Raw genomic sequence first — 21,045 nt, forward strand, 5'->3', positions numbered from 1 at the left:
AAAAATTCTGAAAAAAAATTCCCTAAATTTCTGAAAATTTGCAAAACCTTCAGGAAGAAAATTCCAATAATTCCTTAATAGTTTCCCTTAAAAGTTTTATTTTAAAATAACCCCCAAATTTGGCAAGAAGATTCTTGTAAATATTTTCAAAAAATGAGCAAAAATCTTCAAAAAAATCCTAAAAATATCTAAAGTGAAGTCAGTAAAATTTCTAATATTTTCTTTAAGAACATTCACATAAAAATCAACCAAAATCCAGTGAAATTTTTTGTGAATGTTCTTAAGAAACATTTTTAACATTTCTGTTTTTCCACCAAAAAGATGTTCAAAGATTTCCCAAAAATGTAGAAAATGTGGACATCAGAAGTTTCACTGTGAAAACAGATTTTTTTCCCACATTTTGAAACGTTAAACCGGGACAGTTTTGACCCGCAGGACGACACCAGGTTTAAGCCAATTAACTCATTTTAATATCATCAGTTTGTAGATTTCTGGTGACAGATGCTTATAATAATTTGTTTTTCACATTTGAGCTCCTTGTTCTGGATCTTTCAGTCCAACCATATTGACATGAGGACGTTTATAATAATTATAAATAATTAAATAATATGTCTATTTTCTTGAAGACTGCTCTTCACTTGAGACGTTTTTGACGTTTTGTGTAATTTTTGACAACTTTTTTTGTCATTTAGGGGATGGTTTGGTCATGTCAGATAAATTTTGAGTAATTTTGGACAAAGATTTAGTCAGTTTGGACAAGTTTGGGGTCATTTTGGACAAATTTAGGTCATTTTGGACAAATTTTGAGTCATTTTAGAGAAGTTTTGGCTTTTTAGACAAGAAATGAGTCATTGTGGACAAATTTCAGATTTAGTTTCTGTCAAATTCGGAGTCATTTTAGACAGATTTGTAGTTACTTTGGACAAAAATTGAGTCAGTTTGAACAGGTTTTGGGTCATTTTGGACAAATTTGGAGTAATTTCAGGGAAATTTGTGTCTTTATAGACAAGAATTGGGTCCTTTTGGACAACTTTTAGGTCATTTTAGACCAATTTGGTTGAAGGAAACTATTTTCTTGAAGACTTCTCTACACTTGAGTCATTGCAGAGAACTGTTTGATCATTTTGGACAAGAATGGAATCATTTTGGAACAAATTTGGAGTCGTTTTTCATGTCTGGTTCTCAGTTTTATCCAGAGACCTCGGTGTCAGTATGGCAAAGTTTCAAACTCTGGATATTTTATAGTCTGTTGGATTTTCATAGATCACGCAGTGAGTTTATTGCAGGAATATGGTTCGCGGCAAAAATGGAAAATACAGATTCGAGGGGGCAAAGTGACCCAGTGATCAAACTGAAACAGGACAGAATAGAAGTTGAGTTGACCAGAAACTCTGCAAAGAAAGGTTAAAGTCGCAGCGAGAACAAGGCGCCGGATGTGTTTTATTAAGGACAAGTCAGCTGGTCTATTCTGAGCCTTCGCTCGGCTGCACAAGTTTGCAGAAAAACAGGGACAGATCGATGGAGGCTTGTCATGCTGGAATTCTCTAAGGCTCAACCCAAATGTCGGCGTTCGTCAAGGGCAGCAACACATTCATCCAGCGGGTAGCCACTTCCTCCGCTCCGAGCACAAAGCCTTTCGTTTTGTCGAGTTTCAGACAGAGAAGTGGAAACGCCAGCGTCGGGAAAATGAACATCTACGCTGGAAAATGTGTGTTGGAGGTGTGGGGTTGAGACGAGCAGCTGTGACACTTCCACAGTTAGGAGATGATATTAGCAGCTGACATCGACCAGATCCGTCTTTAAACCTGCCCGAGGCCACGCTGAGCTCATAAAACCGTGGCGGTTATTAAATAGCAGCAGTAAGAGAGAATAAATGTTGAGTGGAAGCTGCTAATGATGCCAGTTTTTCATAGTTTTTATTGTGTGCTGCAGTAAGTCCTGGTAAATTAAATCAATTGGATTTGACAGATCACTCCAGCGGGGATTCCATTAATACCGCCGATGGAAAGATGCAAAGAAAAAACGAGTCAGAGTGAAGTCAGTGATGACGGTAACAGGATCAGGTTAAGATAAGATAAAACTTTATTAATCCTGATGGAAATCCTTGTGCCAGATATTGCTCAGATGAAAAACAAGCATCAGAATAAATGCAGAGCCAAAAATAGCAGAAAAGCAATAAGATGTAAGCATGATATGATACTGAAATACAATAAATAAACTAAAATAAGGCTGGAACAAAGCAGTAAAATGTAAAGCTGGCAGTTATACTGAGGTAAAATCGCATAATGAACTGTAAAAATTTGACCAAAATTACTAACAATGTGTCCAAAATGATCAAAAACTTCTCTACAATGACTCAAGTGAAGAGAAGTCTTCAAGAAAATATACATATTGGAAAATTATTTTAAGTTTTCCCTCAAACAAAATAATCTAAATCTTGTCTAACATGATAAAAACATCTCTAAAATGACTCAAATTCATCCAAAATGACCAAAAACCTGTCCAAACTGACTCATTTTATGTCCAGAATAATCAAAAACTTGTTCAGAATTGCTCAAAATTTGTCAAACATGTCAAAAACTTCTCGAAAAATTATTCAAATGAAGAGAAGTCTTCAATAAAATATACAGACTGGAAATTATTTGGAGTTTTCCCTCAATGTAATTTGTCCAGAATGACCTAAGATTTGTCCAAAATAAACTAACTCTTGTCTTAAAATACAAAAACTTCTAGAAAAAGACTCAATGTTTGTCAGAATTACTAAAAATTGCCTAAAATGACAAAACTTTCTCTAAAATTTCTTCAAGTTTGTCTAAATTTACTCAAAATGTGTCTAACATGACAAAAACATCTCTAAAATGACTCAAAGTTTGTCCAAAACTACTCAAAACTTCTCCAAAAAGATCAAAAACGTCTCTGCAGTGACTCAAGTGAAGAGAAGTCTTCATTTTAGAGAACTTTTTGATCATTTTGGAGACATTTTTGGGAATTTTGGGCAAATTTTTAGCCATTTTATGGCGATGTTTTCATCATTTTGAACAAGAATGGAATCATTTTGGAACAAATTTGGCGTCATTTTTTGAGACTTTTGTCACGTTAGACACGTTTTGAGTAAATGCTGACAAATTTGTGGTAATTTAGGACAAAAATGTAATCACTTCGGGCAGGTTTTAGGTCATTTTGGACAGAATTAGTCATTTTAGAGAAGTTTTTGTCTTTTTAGACAAGAATTGGGTCATTTTGGACAATTTTTTAGTCATTATAGAGATATTTTTGTTACGTTAGACAAATTTTTAGTAATTTTGTACAAATTTACGTTTGTGTTGGATAATAATCGAGTTGTTTGGAGAGGTTCGGACAAATTTGGAGTCTTTTTAAAGATGTTTTTGTCACGTTAGACAAGAATTGGGTTGTTTTGGACAATTTTTTGATAATTTTGGACAGATTTGGACTTCTCTTCACTTGAGTTCCACACGATCAAACAGAACCCAGATCCTCTTGTTGCAGGTGATTAGAAATAATCATCTATATAACAGCTGGTACTGAGGTCAGAGGTCAAACTATCATCAGTCAGAGCAGCGGAAGACATTAATCAGTCTGGAAGGTGGTTTATCCACACGGTGACGTCTAGTGATGAAGGATCCGTCAGAAGACAGTCGTTCCCTCAGAGGAACAAAGGATCACATGGTTGTTTTTGCATCATAAAACTTCCTTTATTCTGTAGTCAGGACCAGCTCCAGGGCTGCTGTGATAAAGAAGCTATTTTTGGGGCGTCTTTGCTAAAAATACCTCAAACGCCGTCTGAAGATGTGTCACAGCAGAACCTCCACCTCCAGTTATGTTTAGATCCGGAGGCGAGGTCAGGGAGAGGTCGCGACCCGGCCGAGCCGGCAGCGTTTCATGTCGTTATTCAGGTATGCAGCGAGGAGACCGGCTCAGGTTTCAGCCGACCGCTGGTTTATCAGGACGAGGAGAGGGACGGCGATGCAGACGGAGATAAATATCAGCAGCAGACATCGACCCAACACAATGACAGCAACAATATTAAACACCAAGGCAGGAAGAAATATGACAAAAAGGAAATGAGGCGGCAGAAAAGTGACTCGAGTCTCCTGCAGAGAGTTCATTTATGGATCGGTTCAGGTTTTCTGTAGCTGCCTGCTTTAGTTTAACCCTCATGTTGTCCTGCGGGTCAAAATGGACCCTTTTTAAAGTTTGAAAATGTGGGAAAAAATATATATTTTCACAGTGAAACTTCTGATGTCCACATTTTCAACATTTTTGGGAAATATTTGAACATTTTTTGGTGGAAAAAAAAGAAATGTTAAAAATCTTTCTTAAAAACATTCACAAAAAATCAACCAAAATCCAGTGAAGTTCGCTGGATTTTGGTTGATTTTTTTTATGTGAATGTTCTTAAACAAAATATTAGAAGTTTTACTGATATATATGGAATCACTTTAGATATTTTTAGGATTTTTTGGAAAATTTTTACTCGCTTTTTGAAAATATTTACAAGAATTTTTTTGCCAAATTAGTTTTTTGGTTTTTTAAATAAAACTTTTAAGGGAAACTTTTAAGGAATTATTGGGATTTTCTTCCTGAAGGTTTTGCAGATTTTCAGAAATTTGGGGAATTTTTTTGCTGAATTTTTGAAGTTTTTTCAGACAAGGAAACAATATTTTTTGGTGCCTGTAAATGAAAACAACAGGAAGGTTAAGGCTCTGTTTCCTTTAGTTTCAGGTGTATTTACAGTGAATTGACATATTTAACAAAAGAATTGAACTCAGAAGTTCCTCTGGAGAGTTTTAGCATCTTTCAGCTCATTGTTTTGGTTATTAAGATCTAAAACTTTACTATTTTAAACAAATAGTAAGTTTGTCCAAAATAGTATTATTATTCTGACTTTTGGATTAGAAACTATTGGAGGAGGAGTTTAACTTTGGAGTTTCGTTGCCATGTACTGGAAAAAATGCTTCTTCTTTTCTTTGTTTGAGGTGCTTTTAAAGCAAAGCTGCATATTTAATGACTAAAATATAAGTTTTCTTGAAGAATTCTCTTTTCTTGAGTCATTGTAGAGAAGTTTTTGATCTTGTTGGAGAAGTTTTGAGTATTTTAAATTTAATAATTTTTTAGTCATTTTAGAGATGTTTTGTGACGTTGGGCAAATTTTGAGTAATTTAGGACAAATTTATGGTTATTCAGGACAATAACTGAGTCGGTTTGGACAGGTCTTGGGTCAGTTTGGACAAATCTAGAGTCATTTTAGAGACATTTTTGTCTTTATAGACAAGATTTGGGTTGTTTTGGACAATTCTGGTTGAGGAAAAACTTGGAATAATTTTCCAATACAGAGATTTTCTTGAAGATTTCTCTTCACTTGAGTCATTTTAGAGAACTTTTTGATCATTTTGGACAAGAACTGAATCATTTTGGACAAATTTGTAGTCATTTTTCAAGAAGTTTTTCCAACATAATTAATAAGCAGATCCAAAAATGACTTATTTCTTGTGACAAACCCAAAAGAATTGGACTCAGAAAGTTTTCTGTAGAGTTTTCAAATCTTTCAGCTCATTGTTTTGTTTTTTAGGCCTAAAACTTTACTATTTTGGTGAATTTTGGGTAAACTGTGGATGTTTTCTGTTGTACCCAGAGGATTTTTCCACTGAAAAAGCTCTAAAGTCTGCTGTACACAACCTACACAATTGGAAACTATTGGAGGATGAGTTCAACTTTGCAGTTTTGTTGCTATTTGATGAGAAGGTTTTATTTTAAATCGCTGTTTTCTTTAGTTTGAGATGTATTCATGGCAAATCTGCACATTTAACTAAAAAATGGGTAAATAAAGTTAAGTTAGCCTCTTCAAGCTTATTGTTTTGGTTTAAAAGGCTTAAAACTTCACTATTTTGGTGAACTCCGTACGATTTTCTAACTTTGCTGCAGTTGTGTGTGCAAAGTTCTTTGTGTTTTCTTTCCTGGCAGAAGGGCTGTAACCCGACCGCCTTTACAGGGAATTCATATTGAAAGTCTTTGCAGCCGCAGTGTTTGTGAGAATACTGAGGAATGCATCTTTAACTAAGTGGCAGTTTATCTGTAACGATCTCATGAAAATGCGTCGACTCGCAGCAGCTCTGCAGTAATGTTTTGTTTATTCCAGAACATCTCCAGTGCTTCCTCCGCTCCGTACATTCGGAGGCCCTTAAAAGCTCCCGAGCTGCAGATTTAGCAGCAGATATATGAATATTCAAGCAATTTAAGTGCTTTATGAATAATACCGGCTGTACACAAAGTAATTTCCTGACTCATTGTCGTTTGTCATCCCCTCTGCACCACTTATTGCCCCCCATGTTCGGCTGCAGGGCAGATCGTGAAGACGGCTTCCTCAGGAGGAGAATGGGCAGATTTAAATCCTGTCCTGGCCGAGTGCCCAAAGCTCCGATGACTTCAGGGGCTGGAATTTAAAACAGCATAAAGATAGAATGGAGAAAAGAGAGAAGGGAGGAGGAATTAATGTCAGGTGAGCGACGATGAAACAAAGATGGAGACTAAAATAATGCTCAGAATTGTTTACGACACTTTAGTTTGAACTCGGACAAAGGTCCCATTTTGGGGCATAATCATAAACTATAAAGCCACAAAACTGTCCACAAAACTTAAATGTTTGATGCCATTTCTTTGCAAAGACTTGAAAACTTCAGCACCTTACTCACCTGACCTGCAGCGACTGTTTCCCAAACTGAAATCACCATCCAGAGGTCACCATTTTCAGACTGATGAAGAGGTCATGCATGTTGCTGAGGAGAATCTGGAGACTCAAGATGTGACCTTCATCTGTAAAGGGACAGTAGAACTTCTGACATGCCCTAAAATATTTTTAAAAGTATTCGCTAATTAGTTTAGTTGTTTTGAAATAAGTAACAAATAACTTAGACTGCGGAAGGTCTTTAAAAAGTTCTTGTCCTCACTTAGAAAAAGGGAAATAACTGTAAATTCTAGTCATTGTATCAATGTTCACAAAAACTGGTAAAGAAAGTTTTTGCACTTTACTAATCTTTCCTGATTTTTGGTGAAAAATATTGCAAACCTTCTCTTGTGAAATTTTCTGGTGAAGCTGAGAATTTTTTGAAGTGCTTTCATAGTTTTCATGTAGCTACAAGTGAATCTGAGGCAAAACTTTTGATATGTCATTAAAAATGTCGTCTCATAGCGCCACATGACGACGTATTCGTCCGCTTTGCTCACCAACTAGTTCCATGTAACCAGTTCTGACATAACGAAACTTCGTAGGTAGATTACGTCATAAACCGAGGACCCACTTTACAAGGAGTTTGACTTTTGCATAACAGTGAACACTATAAGGTGCAGTAATTTTAAAGAGAATAAAATATTAACAAGCAGGTGTTGCAAGTCACATGTCAAAGTCCAACCCAAACAAACAAAGTTTTGTCTGTCTAGAAGAGAAAAATGGACGGAAAGTCTTCAGGACCCATTGTCTTTTTTATTATTCCTTCGTGTCAGCTGGTATTGATCACTTTTCACCCTCTCTGGAGAAACAAAGACCAACAGGTGATCAATCCTGAGAGTTAAAAGTTCAGAAATGATTCAGGAAAGGAGTTTCAATGATCTTCCTGAGCCTGTTTTCAACACTTCCTGTCTCCATGTATCTCTGTAGCTTCTGTATGATAAAGCATTGATCAATTTTTCATCTTTCAACATGTTAAAAATTCCATGTTGCAGCTTTCTGGCTAAATGTAGCTCGATTACAACCAATCTTTTTGCCCTCACATCCACATCTCCTGAACCACGTGGACGCTGTGATTAGCACTTAGCAGGAAATAAGCAGGAGGATGTTTCCAGCACATGTACTCTGTTTCCTCCATGCATAATTCAGACACAAAGTTTGATGCAGAACTTAAGCCGCACCTTGTATAATTAGAGTCTAATACACATTACGTTTAGCTTCCCTTCAGCTTTATCTTTGCACAAATCAACATTCACAGCATCACACCATCGAAACTTTTATCTCGCATGAGGTTCATGAGGTTCTCTTTTCAAAAAAAACTCACTTCAAATACTTTAAAAGCTTTTATGAACTTTGCTGTTTCCATTGAGTTTTTCTAACAGAGCCACAAAATCTGTGCTCCTTTTCCAATGAATCTGTCTTTTGTAGTTTTAAGCTAACTGCAGCTAGTACGAGCAAGATAGGTATAATTAGAGCCTATTATATGTCAAATTCAGCTTCACTTCAGCTTCATCTTTGCACAAATCAACATTAGTACCAAGTGGACCAATCACAGTCATTGTGTTCTGCATCAGAACTGATTCACAAAAGATGTTTTTATCTCCTATGAAACAAAGTTTCAGCTCTTTTTCAAAAAGTCACCTCAAACAAACATAAAAACTTGAAAAACTTAGTGAGTTTTTTGAGTTTTCCACTTAGTAGAAAAGCAACAAAATCTGTGATCTTTGTCCAATGAATCTGTCTTTTGTAGTTTATTTAGATAAGTATAATCAGAGCCCATTATGTATTAAATTTAATTTCTCTTCAGCTTTATCTTTGCACAAATCAACATTAGTGATTCAGAAAAGATGTTTTATTTCTCATGAAGTTCATTAACTCTTTTCAAAAAAAGTCACTTCACGCAAACAGAAAAACTGTCAAAACTAAGGGAGCTTTTGTGAATTTTGCTGTTTCCGTTAAGTTTTTCTAATAAAAAATGGAAACTGGTCTGTCTGCACTCTCTGAAAAAGCCACAAAATCTGTGAACTATTTAGTTTCCCTTCACAAGTCAACATTAGTACCAAGTGGACCAATCAGAGTCATTATGCTCTGCATCAGAATTGATTCAGAAAAGATGTTTTGTTTTAAATTTTCCTTGAAACTGTTTCTCAAAAACTCTTGAAAGCTAAAGGAGCTTTTATGAATTTTGTTGTTTTCATTAAGTTGTTCTAACACACATAAAAACTTGTCTACCTGCACGCTCTGAAAAAGCCACAAAATCCGTCTTTTGTAACTGAAAGTGAAAAAAATCATAGGAAAGCAGCCAAACAAGGGTTTGTCCCTGTCAAAGTGCATAAAGAACCCCAAACAATGAGCTGCCCCTGAAAAAATTACAGAAGGAACACCAAAACAAGTTTTTGCCCCATAAAAATTGCAGAGGACAACCAAAAATAAAAGATTACCCCTGAAAAAGGTTTTATCCCAAAAAGAATTCATAGGAAACCTGCAAATGAAGTTCTACCCCTGAAAAAGTACATTGGAGGCCCCAAAAAGAAGGTTTTGCCCCTGAAACAATGCAGAGGAAACGTCAAAACAAAGGTTTACCCTTAAACTGTTTAATGGAAACACTAAAAACAAGCACTGTCTGCAGAAATGCAACTGCAGGTAGTTTTGAAGAACCGACCCTTTAACTCGTCCTCAGACGGAGGTCGACCTCCTTGCAGCTTTTTTAGCATACTGTACCAGCAGATGCAAAGCTCTAAACAGAACATGTTCAGACGTACACATTCAACTACTCCGAGATGTAAACACACACACACAAAGTCTGTTGTTTACATTCTTATATTTATGCATAACTTGCACTGAAATCAATAAAAGCATCTTCTCTGTGAGTTGTGTTGTGGTCGTACTACACCTGCTGCACGAATCCTACAGCAGAATACTTTGCAGTACCTTGTGGACGAGCTTTCTATGGCGATGTGTGTGCGGCAGAATAATTATCCTTGGGAGGAATTATGTATGCTCTTAATGAGTGTTTGTTTTTGCGAGCGTTCGGTCTCTCGACTGTGCAGCCGGCGTCCCTCATAGTCTCATTAAATGTGGTCTCTGGCTGGTGGAGCTGCACATTCTCAGGGTGTGGTGCTGAGAGCTGCTGGCTTCAGTTTCACATTTCTCTGAGTGTGTACATGCAGACGTGTGTGTGTGTGTGTGTGTGTGTGTTTGGCTGCTTGTTAGCTGTAGATGCCGTCCTGATTGATCCCATAACCGTCCACCAAACACACTCTCTGGGTTTTATAACCTGAACACACCACCCAGTTTTTCTTTTCTTTTTTTTAAACACACTACATATGTCTACGTGTGTGTGCAGTGATGGTGTGTGTTCATAGCTGGAACAGACGCACTCGCAGGTCTTTAAATAAAATGTACAGCTCACTGAAAAGCTGCCTGGACATCAACACAAACCAACGCTGCCATAAAGAAACGGAAAAAGCAGCCAAAGCAGTTTGGGTGTGGAAGCTTTGTGAAATGTTGGCAGTGAGGAAATTATTGAATAAATTCTCATCCTGCTGTCGAGCCTCTGTACCAAAACCTCTGGTGTAATTTTCCTGCTCACATGAATTAAAAACCTTCAACTTTAAACAAGGATTTAAGGTTTTTTGCTGCATCAGCTCGCCCTCCTCAGTCAGGCCAACTAGAATATTGGATTTGCATGAATTAACCCCTAAAACAAGGGCTGTCTGTGCAAAAGTGCACACAGAACCCTAAGACAGTGAGTTGTCCATAAAGAATTGCAAACAAAAACACTTCAGCAAGGTTTTGTCTTTTAAAAAATGCATATGACTCTCCAAAAACAAGGTTTTGCCCCTAAAAAGCTCATAGCAAACCCCTAAAAACAAGCATTGTTCCTGCAGAAATGCATGGGAAACCCCCAAAATTAATGTTTTTCCCCTGAAAAAATGCAAAAGAAAACTCAAAACAAAGGTTTGATTCTGAAAAAAAATAGGCCCCTTAAAAAAAGAAGAGGAAAGTCTAAATCAAAGGTTTGCTCCTAAAAAGAATCAAAGGAAACCATAAGAAACCCCAAAATATGAGTTGCCCTTAATCATTATTGTGATGATATATATTTGCATTGACTTTTAGTATTTTCCAGTGACCTCATACAGGCCAGTCAGGGTGATCCGGCGGGCCGGATGTGGCCCGCGGGCCGTAGGATGCCCAGGTCTGCCTTAATGGTTTACCTCCGAAAAAAAAAACATAAAAAATCCTAACCATAAGGGCCATCCTTGCTTAAGTGCATAAGAAACCCCAAAACAATAAGTTGCCCCTGAAAAAATTACACAGGAAACCCCAAAATCACGACATTGCCCCTGCACAAGTGCATTAAAAAAAAAAAACTAAACAATGAATTGCCCCTGAAAAAACTGCAGAAAAAAAAAAACATTACAAGGTTTTGCCCCTGAAACAAGGTAGAGCACACCTGGGCATCCTACGGCCCGCGGGCCACAGATGACCCTGACTGGCCCGTATGAGGTCATTGGAAAATATTAAAAATCAATGCAAATATATATCATCACAATACATGCAAGCAATACGCCTGCACTGCTTTTATTTTGAAAGATCTGCTAAGTTAACGTTTTTTCGCGCGTGCTTTCCGTACTTAGCATAAGGTTTATGCACTGATTGGTTTGTTTGTTAGCTTCAGCCCGGGAAGATGTCCTCTAACGGCGAAAAAGAAAGATTGATTCCGAATGCAGAGTTTTTAACAAGGCACAGACTTCCAAGTATTTCTTCACTGAAGTCAGAGGTAAAGCTGTGTGTCTAGTTTGTGGAGAACAGATCGTGGTGCTCAAGGATTATAATCTGAATCAACATTACGAGACCAAACATGGCGGAGAAGTACAAACATTTGACTGATGCAGAGCGGGGAGGATGTCTGAAGGTTTGCTAGCTAAACTGCTAAAGCAGCAATGACTTTGTTTTACCAAAGCTCACATCAAGGGATGCAGCAGTCAAGACGAGTTTTCTAATATCCTACAAAATCACCAAAAACAGTAAACCATTCTCTGATGGAGAGTTTATAAAAGAATGTCTGGTGGACTCTGCAGCGTTTATATGCCCGGAGAAGAAAGGAGCGTTCGATAATGTGACCCTTTGGAGGCGAACCGTAACGAGGCGGGTGGAGAGCAGCGCCGAGAATCTGGAGCTTCAGCTGCACAACAAAGTGGACATTTTTGACGTTTTGTCCTTGGCTCTGGACGAGAGCTGTGATGTCCGTGACACAGCCCAGTTACTCATCTTTGTACGTGGACTAACAAAAACCTTTGAGATGACGGAGGAGCTGGCAGCTGTGCAGCAAATGAAGGAACCACGACGGTTCACTGAGGTAAATACATGCATGAACAATCTGGGACTAAAATGGGAGAATTTGGTTGGTGTTACAACTGATGGATGTCCAAATTTGACAGGGAAAAATGTTGGACTTTTGAAACGGATGCAAGATAAAGTGACTGAAATAAACCCAGAACAGAAACTGATATTTTTACATTGTATTATACATCAGGAGGTGCTGTGTAAGTCAGTGCTAAAAATCAACCACGTGACTGATGTTGTAGCTAAAGTAGTTAACTTCATCAGGGCAAGAGCATTGAATTACAGACAGTTTGTTGTCTTTTTGGAGGAGATGATAGTGAACATGGTTACCTTGGTTACCAGACAGCTGTCAGATGGTTCAGCCTGGACAAGGTGCTTAAACGAGTTTGGAATCTGAGAGCAGAGATTCAAGAGTTGGGCATTGTACATCATTGTATTGTGTAATTTACTGTTTTTATTGATATTTATATTGAGCAGAGCTTTTAAGTGTACTGGTCCGGCCCTTAACAACCGTCAAAGTTTCTCATGTGGCCCCATATGAAAATTAATTGCCCACCCCTGACGTAGAGGAAACTTCAAAACAAAGGTTTGCCACTAAAACAATTTATAGGAAACCCTAATAACAAGCACTGTCTATAGAAATACAGCAGGAAACCAAAAACAAGGTTTTGCCCTTGGAGAAAAATGTATATGAAATCTAGGATAGGATCACTATGACAGAGACTTCTATCACTGTCAATGACCTCCAACCAGCATTTAACCTGTAAACTGCGTGGGCAAAATACACAGTTTGATATTTTTAGACACATTTTTCTTCAAATAGTGACCCAGCTGCCTTAAAAGGACAAATTAATTCAACAAGATGCTCAATTTAAACAACTTTTATACTCGTGATTGTACAGATATCAGTCAAAATTTGTTAGTTTTAGGAATCTCCGGTACAATTTAGGCAGTCTAGTTATAAATCATTTTAACTCACTTGTTCACTCTTAGCGTTTCCTTGTCTGTTGCTTTGCAGCCATTTTTCTCGTTGCTGCTTGTTTTCATCTCCCTCCTTGTGCGACCCGCTCGTCTCAGCAGAAGTCTGTGTTTTCGTGAGTCGGTGTTAGAATGCCACTCTGCTGCTACTCGGTGGGAGCATCTGAAGACCTGAACCAGCCCAGGGATGTCAGACTTCTGTGATGTCTGAAGCAGCCGAGTACAAAAGCTCCCGGAGAGTAAGAAATAGCTCGACTTGCAACTCAGACAGCCTCCGTCTAGAGAGGACAAGGTGACGGAAACCTGCAACAACTCCAGGTTATGAGGAGGTTAGAAACAGCAGCAGCGTTTCTGCTAAAGTTTGCAGCTTTGGCTACAAACATCAGTCGGTTCTAGAGGAGGAAGACAACACAGTTTCATAACAGAAGACAGACAGCAGAGGCTTTGTGGTGAAGATGTGAAACTGAATCTCTGCCAGTAAAACATACCTGGGCCATGTTCTATTACCTGCATGTTATTAAAATCAGTGTTCCACAGTACTTCGTACTATGATTACATAAGCTAAATGCTAAATGCAACACATAGAAGACGGTGTGAGCTCTGCCAAACCCCGTAACCACAGTTGTAGCAAAAATGCAACTAAATGCTAGATTTATTTAATGCAGCTGCTTGTGAAGCCGTAAAACTGAAACACCTGAGATTCAACGCAGTTTGTTCTACGAGTTCACAAATTATGACCACAACAGACAGACCTGCAGTGTTGTTGTGTATCTACAGTCAGTGTTGTTTATATCTGCAGTGTTGTTGTGTATCTGCAGTGTTGTTGTGTACCTACAGTGTTGTTTATATCTGCAGTGTTGTTGTGTATCTGTAGTGTTGTTGTGTACCTACAGTGTTGTTTATATCTGCAGTGTTGTTGTGTATCTGTAGTGTTGTTGTGTATCTGCAGTGTTGTGTATCTACTGTGTTGTTGTGTATCTGCTGTGTTGTTGTGTATCTGCAGTGTTGTGTGTCTGCTGTGTTGTTGTGTACCTACAGTGTTGTGTATCTGCTGTGTTTTTGTGTATCTGCAGTGTTGTTGTGTACCTACAGTGTCGTATATCTGCTGTGTTGTGTAACTACAGTGTTGTTGTGCATCTGCAGTGTTGTTGTGTATCTGCAGTGTTGTTGTGTATCTGCAGTGTTGTATATATGCTATGTTGTTGTGTACCTATAGTGTTGTTGTGTACCTACAGTGTAGTTGTGTATCTGCAGTGTTGTTGTGTATCTGCAGTGTTGTTGTGTACCTACAGTGTTGTTTATATCTGCAGTGTTGTTGTGTATCTGTAGTGTTGTTGTGTATCTGCAGTGTTGTTTTGTATCTGCAGTGTTGTTGTGTATCTACAGCGTTGTTGTGTACCTGCTGTGTTGTTGTGTACCTACAGTGTTGTTGTGTATCTGCTGTGTTGTTGTGTATCTGCTGTGTTGTTCATCTGCTGTGTTGTGTATCTCCGGTGTTGTTGTGTATCTGCAGTGTTGTGGATCTGCTGTGTTGTTGTGTATCTACTGTGTTGTGCACCTACAGTGTTGTTGTGTAACTACAGTGTTGTTGTGTACCTACGGTGTTGTTGTGTATCTGCTGTGTTGTTGTGTACCTACGGTGTTGTTGTGTATCTGCAGTGTTGTTGTGTACCTACAGTGTTGTTGTGTATCTGCAGTGTTGTGTACCTACAGTGTTGTTCATCTGCAGTGTTGTTGTGTATCTGCAGTGTTGTGTATCTGCAGTGTTGTTGTGTATCTGCAGTGTTGTGTATCTGCTGTGTTGTTGCGTATCTGCAGTGTTGTGTATCTGCAGTGTTGTGTATCTGCAGTGTTGTTGCGTATCTGCAGTGTTGTTCATCTGCAGTGTTGTTGTGTATCTGCAGTGTTATGTATCTGTGGTGTTGTTGTGAATCTGCTGTGTTGTGTATCTGTGGTGTTGTTGTGGATCTGCTGTGTTGTTGTGTATCTGCTGTGTTGTTGTGCACCTATAGTGTTGTTGTGTATCTGCGGTGTCGTTGTTCATCTGCAGTGTTGTTGTGTATCTGCTGTGTTGTTCATCTGCAGTGTTGTTGTATATCTACAGTGTTGTTGTGTATCTGTGGTGTTGTTGTGTATCTGCAGTGTTGTGTACCTACAGTGTTGTGCATCTGCAGTGTTCTATATCTACAGTGTTGTTGTGTATCTGCTGTGTTGTGTATCTGCAGTGTTGTGGTGTATCTGCAGTGTATTTTTGTGTCTGCAGTGTTGTGTATCTGCAGTGTTGTGTCTCTACTGTGTTGTTGTGTACCTACAGTGTTGTTGTTCATCTGCAGTGTTGTTGTTCATCTGCAGTGCTGTGTACCTACTGTATTGTTCATCTGCAGTGTTGTTTATCTACAGTGTTGTTCATCTGCAGTGTTGTATATCTGCAGTGTTGTATATCTGCAGTGTTGTGTATCTGCAGTGTTGTTGTGTATCTGCAGTGTTGTTGTGTATCTGCAGTGTTGTATATATGCTATGTTGTTGTGTACCTATAGTGTTGTTGTGTACCTACAGTGTAGTTGTGTATCTGCAGTGTTGTTGTGTATCTGCAGTGTTGTTGTGTACCTACAGTGTTGTTTATATCTGCAGTGTTGTTGTGTATCTGTAGTGTTGTTGTGTATCTGCAGTGTTGTTTTGTATCTGCAGTGTTGTTGTGTATCTACAGCGTTGTTGTGTACCTGCTGTGTTGTTGTGTACCTACAGTGTTGTTGTGTATCTGCTGTGTTGTTGTGTATCTGCTGTGTTGTTCATCTGCTGTGTTGTGTATCTCCGGTGTTGTTGTGTATCTGCAGTGTTGTGGATCTGCTGTGTTGTTGTGTATCTACTGTGTTGTGCACCTACAGTGTTGTTGTGTAACTACAGTGTTGTTGTGTACCTACGGTGTTGTTGTGTATCTGCTGTGTTGTTGTGTACCTACGGTGTTGTTGTGTATCTGCAGTGTTGTTGTGTACCTACAGTGTTGTTGTGTATCTGCAGTGTTGTGTACCTACAGTGTTGTTCATCTGCAGTGTTGTTGTGTATCTGCAGTGTTGTGTATCTGCAGTGTTGTTGTGTATCTGCAGTGTTGTGTATCTGCTGTGTTGTTGCGTATCTGCAGTGTTGTGTATCTGCAGTGTTGTGTATCTGCAGTGTTGTTGCGTATCTGCAGTGTTGTTCATCTGCAGTGTTGTTGTGTATCTGCAGTGTTATGTATCTGTGGTGTTGTTGTGAATCTGCTGTGTTGTGTATCTGTGGTGTTGTTGTGGATCTGCTGTGTTGTTGTGTATCTGCTGTGTTGTTGTGCACCTATAGTGTTGTTGTGTATCTGCGGTGTCGTTGTTCATCTGCAGTGTTGTTGTGTATCTGCTGTGTTGTTCATCTGCAGTGTTGTTGTATATCTACAGTGTTGTTGTGTATCTGTGGTGTTGTTGTGTATCTGCAGTGTTGTGTACCTACAGTGTTGTGCATCTGCAGTGTTCTATATCTACAGTGTTGTTGTGTATCTGCTGTGTTGTGTATCTGCAGTGTTGTGGTGTATCTGCAGTGTATTTTTGTGTCTGCAGTGTTGTGTATCTGCAGTGTTGTGTCTCTACTGTGTTGTTGTGTACCTACAGTGTTGTTGTTCATCTGCAGTGTTGTTGTTCATCTGCAGTGCTGTGTACCTACTGTATTGTTCATCTGCAGTGTTGTTTATCTACAGTGTTGTTCATCTGCAGTGTTGTATATCTGCAGTGTTGTATATCTGCAGTGTTGTGTATCTGCAGTGTTGTTGTGTATCTGCAGTGTTGTTGTGTATCTGCAGTGTTGTTGTGTATCTGCAGTGTTGTTGTGTATCTGCAGTGTTGTATATCTGCAGTGTTGTGTGTCGTTGTGTACCTACAGTGTTGTTCATCTGCAGTGTTGTGTACCTACAGTGTTGTTCATCTGCAGTGTTGTGTATCTGCAGTGTTGTTCATCTGCAGTGTTGTTCATCTGCAGTGTTGTGTATCTGCAGTGTTGTGTATCTGCAGTGTTGTTCATCTGCAGTGTTGTGTATCTGCAGTGCTGTTCATCTGCAGTGTTTGTGTACCTAGTGTTGTTCATCTGCAGTGTTGTTGTGTACCTGCAGTGCTGTTCATCTGCAGTGTTGTTGTGTACCTACAGTGTTGTTCATCTGCAGTGTTGTTGTGTACCTACAGTGTTGTTCATCTGCAGTGTTGTTGTGTACCTAGTGTTGTTCATCTGCAGTGTTGTTGTGTACCTACAGTGTTGTTCATCTGCAGTGTTGTGTATCTGCAGTGTATTTTTGTGTCTGCAGTGTTGTGAATCTGCAGTGGTGTGTGTCTACTGTGTTGTTGTGTACCTACAGTGTTGTTGTTCATCTGCAGTGTTGTTGTTCATCTGCAGTGCTGTGTACCTACAGTGTTGTTCATCTGCAGTGTTGTTGTGTACCTACAGTGTTGTTCATCTGCAGTGTTGTTGTGTACCTGCAGTGCTGTTCATCTGCAGTGTTGTGGTGTACCTACAGTGTTGTTCATCTGCAGTGTTGTTGTGTACCTACAGTGTTGTTCATCTGCAGTGTTGTTCATCTGCAGTGTTGTGTATCTGCAGTGTTGTGTATCTGCAGTGTTGTTCATCTGCAGTGTTGTGTATCTGCAGTGCTGTTCATCTGCAGTGTTTGTGTACCTAGTGTTGTTCATCTGCAGTGTTGTTGTGTACCTGCAGTGCTGTTCATCTGCAGTGTTGTTGTGTACCTACAGTGTTGTTCATCTGCAGTGTTGTTGTGTACCTACAGTGTTGTTCATCTGCAGTGTTGTTGTGTACCTACAGTGTTGTTCATCTGCAGTGTTGTTGTGTACCTAGTGTTGTTCATCTGCAGTGTTGTTGTGTACCTACAGTGTTGTTCATCTGCAGTGTTGTGTATCTGCAGTGTATTTTTGTGTCTGCAGTGTTGTGAATCTGCAGTGGTGTGTGTCTACTGTGTTGTTGTGTACCTACAGTGTTGTTGTTCATCTGCAGTGTTGTTGTTCATCTGCAGTGCTGTGTACCTACAGTGTTGTTCATCTGCAGTGTTGTGGTGTACCTACAGTGTTGTTCATCTGCAGTGTTGTTGTGTACCTACAGTGTTGTTCATCTGCAGTGTTGTTGTGTACCTACAGTGTTGTTCATCTGCAGTGTTGTGACAGTCAGGCAGGTAGACTGTGTTTGCAGCAGTCAGTGCAGGTGAGCTGAGAGCTTCAGACAGAGACGATGTAAACAAGCAGTGATGAGCAGCTGCAGGAGAGAGGCGAGGATGACTAAGGAGAAGGTGATGAAGACTCTCACCTGCAGGTGTGAAGAAACATGGAGATGAAGACATGCAGGCTGGTGAATTCAGGCATATGGAGATCATCAGTCACACCTGCAGAGCAACAGCTAGGAGAAGATCTATGGACGTGGAGGAGGACCAGAGCACATTACAACTTTACATAACCAGGGGCTGATTAAAGGAGGAAGCCCTGACAGTTAAACACCATGAATCACTGGGAGGACTCAGAGCAGCAGCACCTTCCTCTCGCTGAAGCAGGTAACCTCTGATGGAACCAGAGAGGTGTCGTCCCAATTTATCTGACATCGCCTCGGCCCAGTCGCCGGCGTTTTAAACCTGCCTTTTATCTTCACATCCGTCCTCTCTGCAGAAGAGACCCATCGCTCAGCCGAACGAGATAAGGAGGGAAGATCAGAGTGAAGAGCAGGGCTGAGGATGAAAGGATTAAAAGGAGGAGGAGGAGGGGAAGTGTTAGATCTGTGAGCCACTTCAGAAAGCTGCTGTCATTACATGATGATACCAAACAGAAATATTCAGCTCAGCAGCTCGAACAGGTCGACTTTGATTTGACGTCACACACCTGGACAGGAACTCAGGAGGCTACAGTCACACTAGTCGCACTTATCCAGTTCATTCTGTAGTGTAAAATGGTCTGCTGCACCTCACTACCACGCTGTAATTCTGTGATGTAGAATGATCTGCTGCACCTCACTGCTATTCTGTAAATCTGTAGTGTAGAATGGTCTCCTGCACTTTGCTATATTCTGTAATTCTGTAGTGTAGAATGGTCTGACTGCACCTCATTATCATTGTTATTCTGTAGTGTAGAATAGTCCACTGCACTTTATTATCGTCCTGTAATTCTCTTTTGTAAAATGGTATGACTGCACCATTCTGTAATTCTGTATTCTAGAATGGTCTGCTGCACCTCACAATCATTCTGTAAATCTGCAGTGTAGAATGGTCTGACTGCACCTAATTATCATTATGATTCTGCAGTGTAGTATGATATGACTTCTCACTATTATTCTGTAAATCTGTTGTGTATCTGTTGTGTTCACTGCACACAGCCCATAATATTACTATTTTTAGAATCATATTCATGACCGTCTAAACATAGAACTCCTGATTTATTTCTCCTGACTTTAATTAAAGGTGTAAACGGCTGGTTGCCATGGAAGCAGCAGGACAACAGCGCTAACAGGAACCAGCTCTGTTCAGGGTTTGGTCTGCAGCAGTAATTTCATTGCCGCCGTACAGTAAATTAACTAGAAAACGTCTCCGTTTACCCGAACAGAGCGACAGCTGATGGTGTTTTATCAGATGTCAGAGGATGTGTTCACTTACTGCTGCTCTGTTTAATTTCCTCCTGAATAGTTAGAATTCTGATGCTAATAATCGAGCTGTACATGTTTGTAGTGGTCAGTCCATAGAGGTGGGTCCAGATTTATCACTTTCTAATGGACTTCTTCCATCATTTCTGAGCCTCACAACTTCATCAGTCCAGCAGATAGAACCATGACATTTAGGAGGAGAAACACATCTGAGTTCTGCTAAAAACTGGAACTAAAATAACTAAAAAAGCTGGAAAATTACTGCAAAAAAAGACAACCACACACGGAAAAGTAATTACAAAAAAGGGCAAAATTACCACAAAAAAGATGCAAAATTTCCACTGAAAGATGAAAATGATGAAAAAAAATGCAAAAAATTACCACACACAGATGCAAAATTAGCACAAAAAGACACAAAATCGCCTAAAAAGAGCCAAAATTACCACAAAGAAAGAAAAAATTACCACAAAAAGAGGTAAATATATCAAAAAAGACACAAAATTTCCACTGAAACATGCAAAATTACCACAAAACGACCTCAAACCACCACAGAAATAGACACATTGACAACAGAAAGACACAAAATCTCCTCTAAAAGAAACTAAATTACCACAAAGAATCATCTGGTTCTTTATATCCAGTAACTTCCAGTCACTGAAAGGTGCAAAATGACCACAAAAGGGCCAAAACTACTACAAAATGACCCCAGATCACCACAAAAAGAGGTAAACATACCACAAAAATACGCTAAATTTCCTTTGAAAGATGCAAAATGACCACAAAAATGCCAAAACTACCACAAACAGATGCAAAATCAGCACACACACACACACACAAAAAAATCAAAAATCACCACAAAAAACATCCAAAACTGTCAATTTATGATTTGAAGACCGATTCTTTTAATGCAGATTTTAATAGATGCATTTTGTTTATCCATATTTTCTACTACATGTAACAGGTACTGATGACTCTTTCGGGACATTTTTGCACATTAATGGCGATTGTTTATATGTTTCCAGTCATGTGAGCAGCCAGGTGTTTCCAGGTGTAACATCGTCTCTGTGAACGGAGGTGTGAATCTGCAGATTAACGGGTCGCTCACCTGCAGCAGGATTATCAGCAGGATTACGTTTATTCTGCAGAAACATGAGCCATGATTAAACTGTAATCCAGCCGCTCCTGCAGGAGTCGGTGGATTAATGAGCTCGTTACCGGGAGGATTCGGCTCATTGCAGCTCTGACGCTGATACATGTAATCCAGCGCTCTGATTGGCTGCCGTTAATTGACCTGACAGAACTGACAACGTGCAGCAAAAACATCAGCAGCTGGA

At 39.3% G+C, this 21,045-nt stretch overlaps 1 protein-coding gene and 1 long non-coding RNA gene across 3 annotated transcripts in view; both read right to left on the reverse strand.

Annotated features, from left to right (window-relative positions):
* Positions 1 to 21,045, reverse strand: part of LOC118470567 (uncharacterized) — a 130,501-nt gene that overhangs the window by 60,661 nt on the left and 48,795 nt on the right. The window lies entirely within an intron of this gene.
* LOC118470566 (uncharacterized) lies at positions 6,028 to 13,288 on the reverse strand. The gene is made up of 3 exons (XR_008604197.1): positions 13,071 to 13,288; positions 6,711 to 6,831; positions 6,028 to 6,451 (listed from the first exon to the last, which is right to left on the reverse strand). It is a non-coding gene; the product is annotated as an uncharacterized LOC118470566 (long non-coding RNA).

The sequence above is a fragment of the Amphiprion ocellaris genome, chromosome 15 (assembly GCF_022539595.1).
Source record: "Amphiprion ocellaris isolate individual 3 ecotype Okinawa chromosome 15, ASM2253959v1, whole genome shotgun sequence".
Taxonomy (NCBI): domain Eukaryota; kingdom Metazoa; phylum Chordata; class Actinopteri; family Pomacentridae; genus Amphiprion; species Amphiprion ocellaris.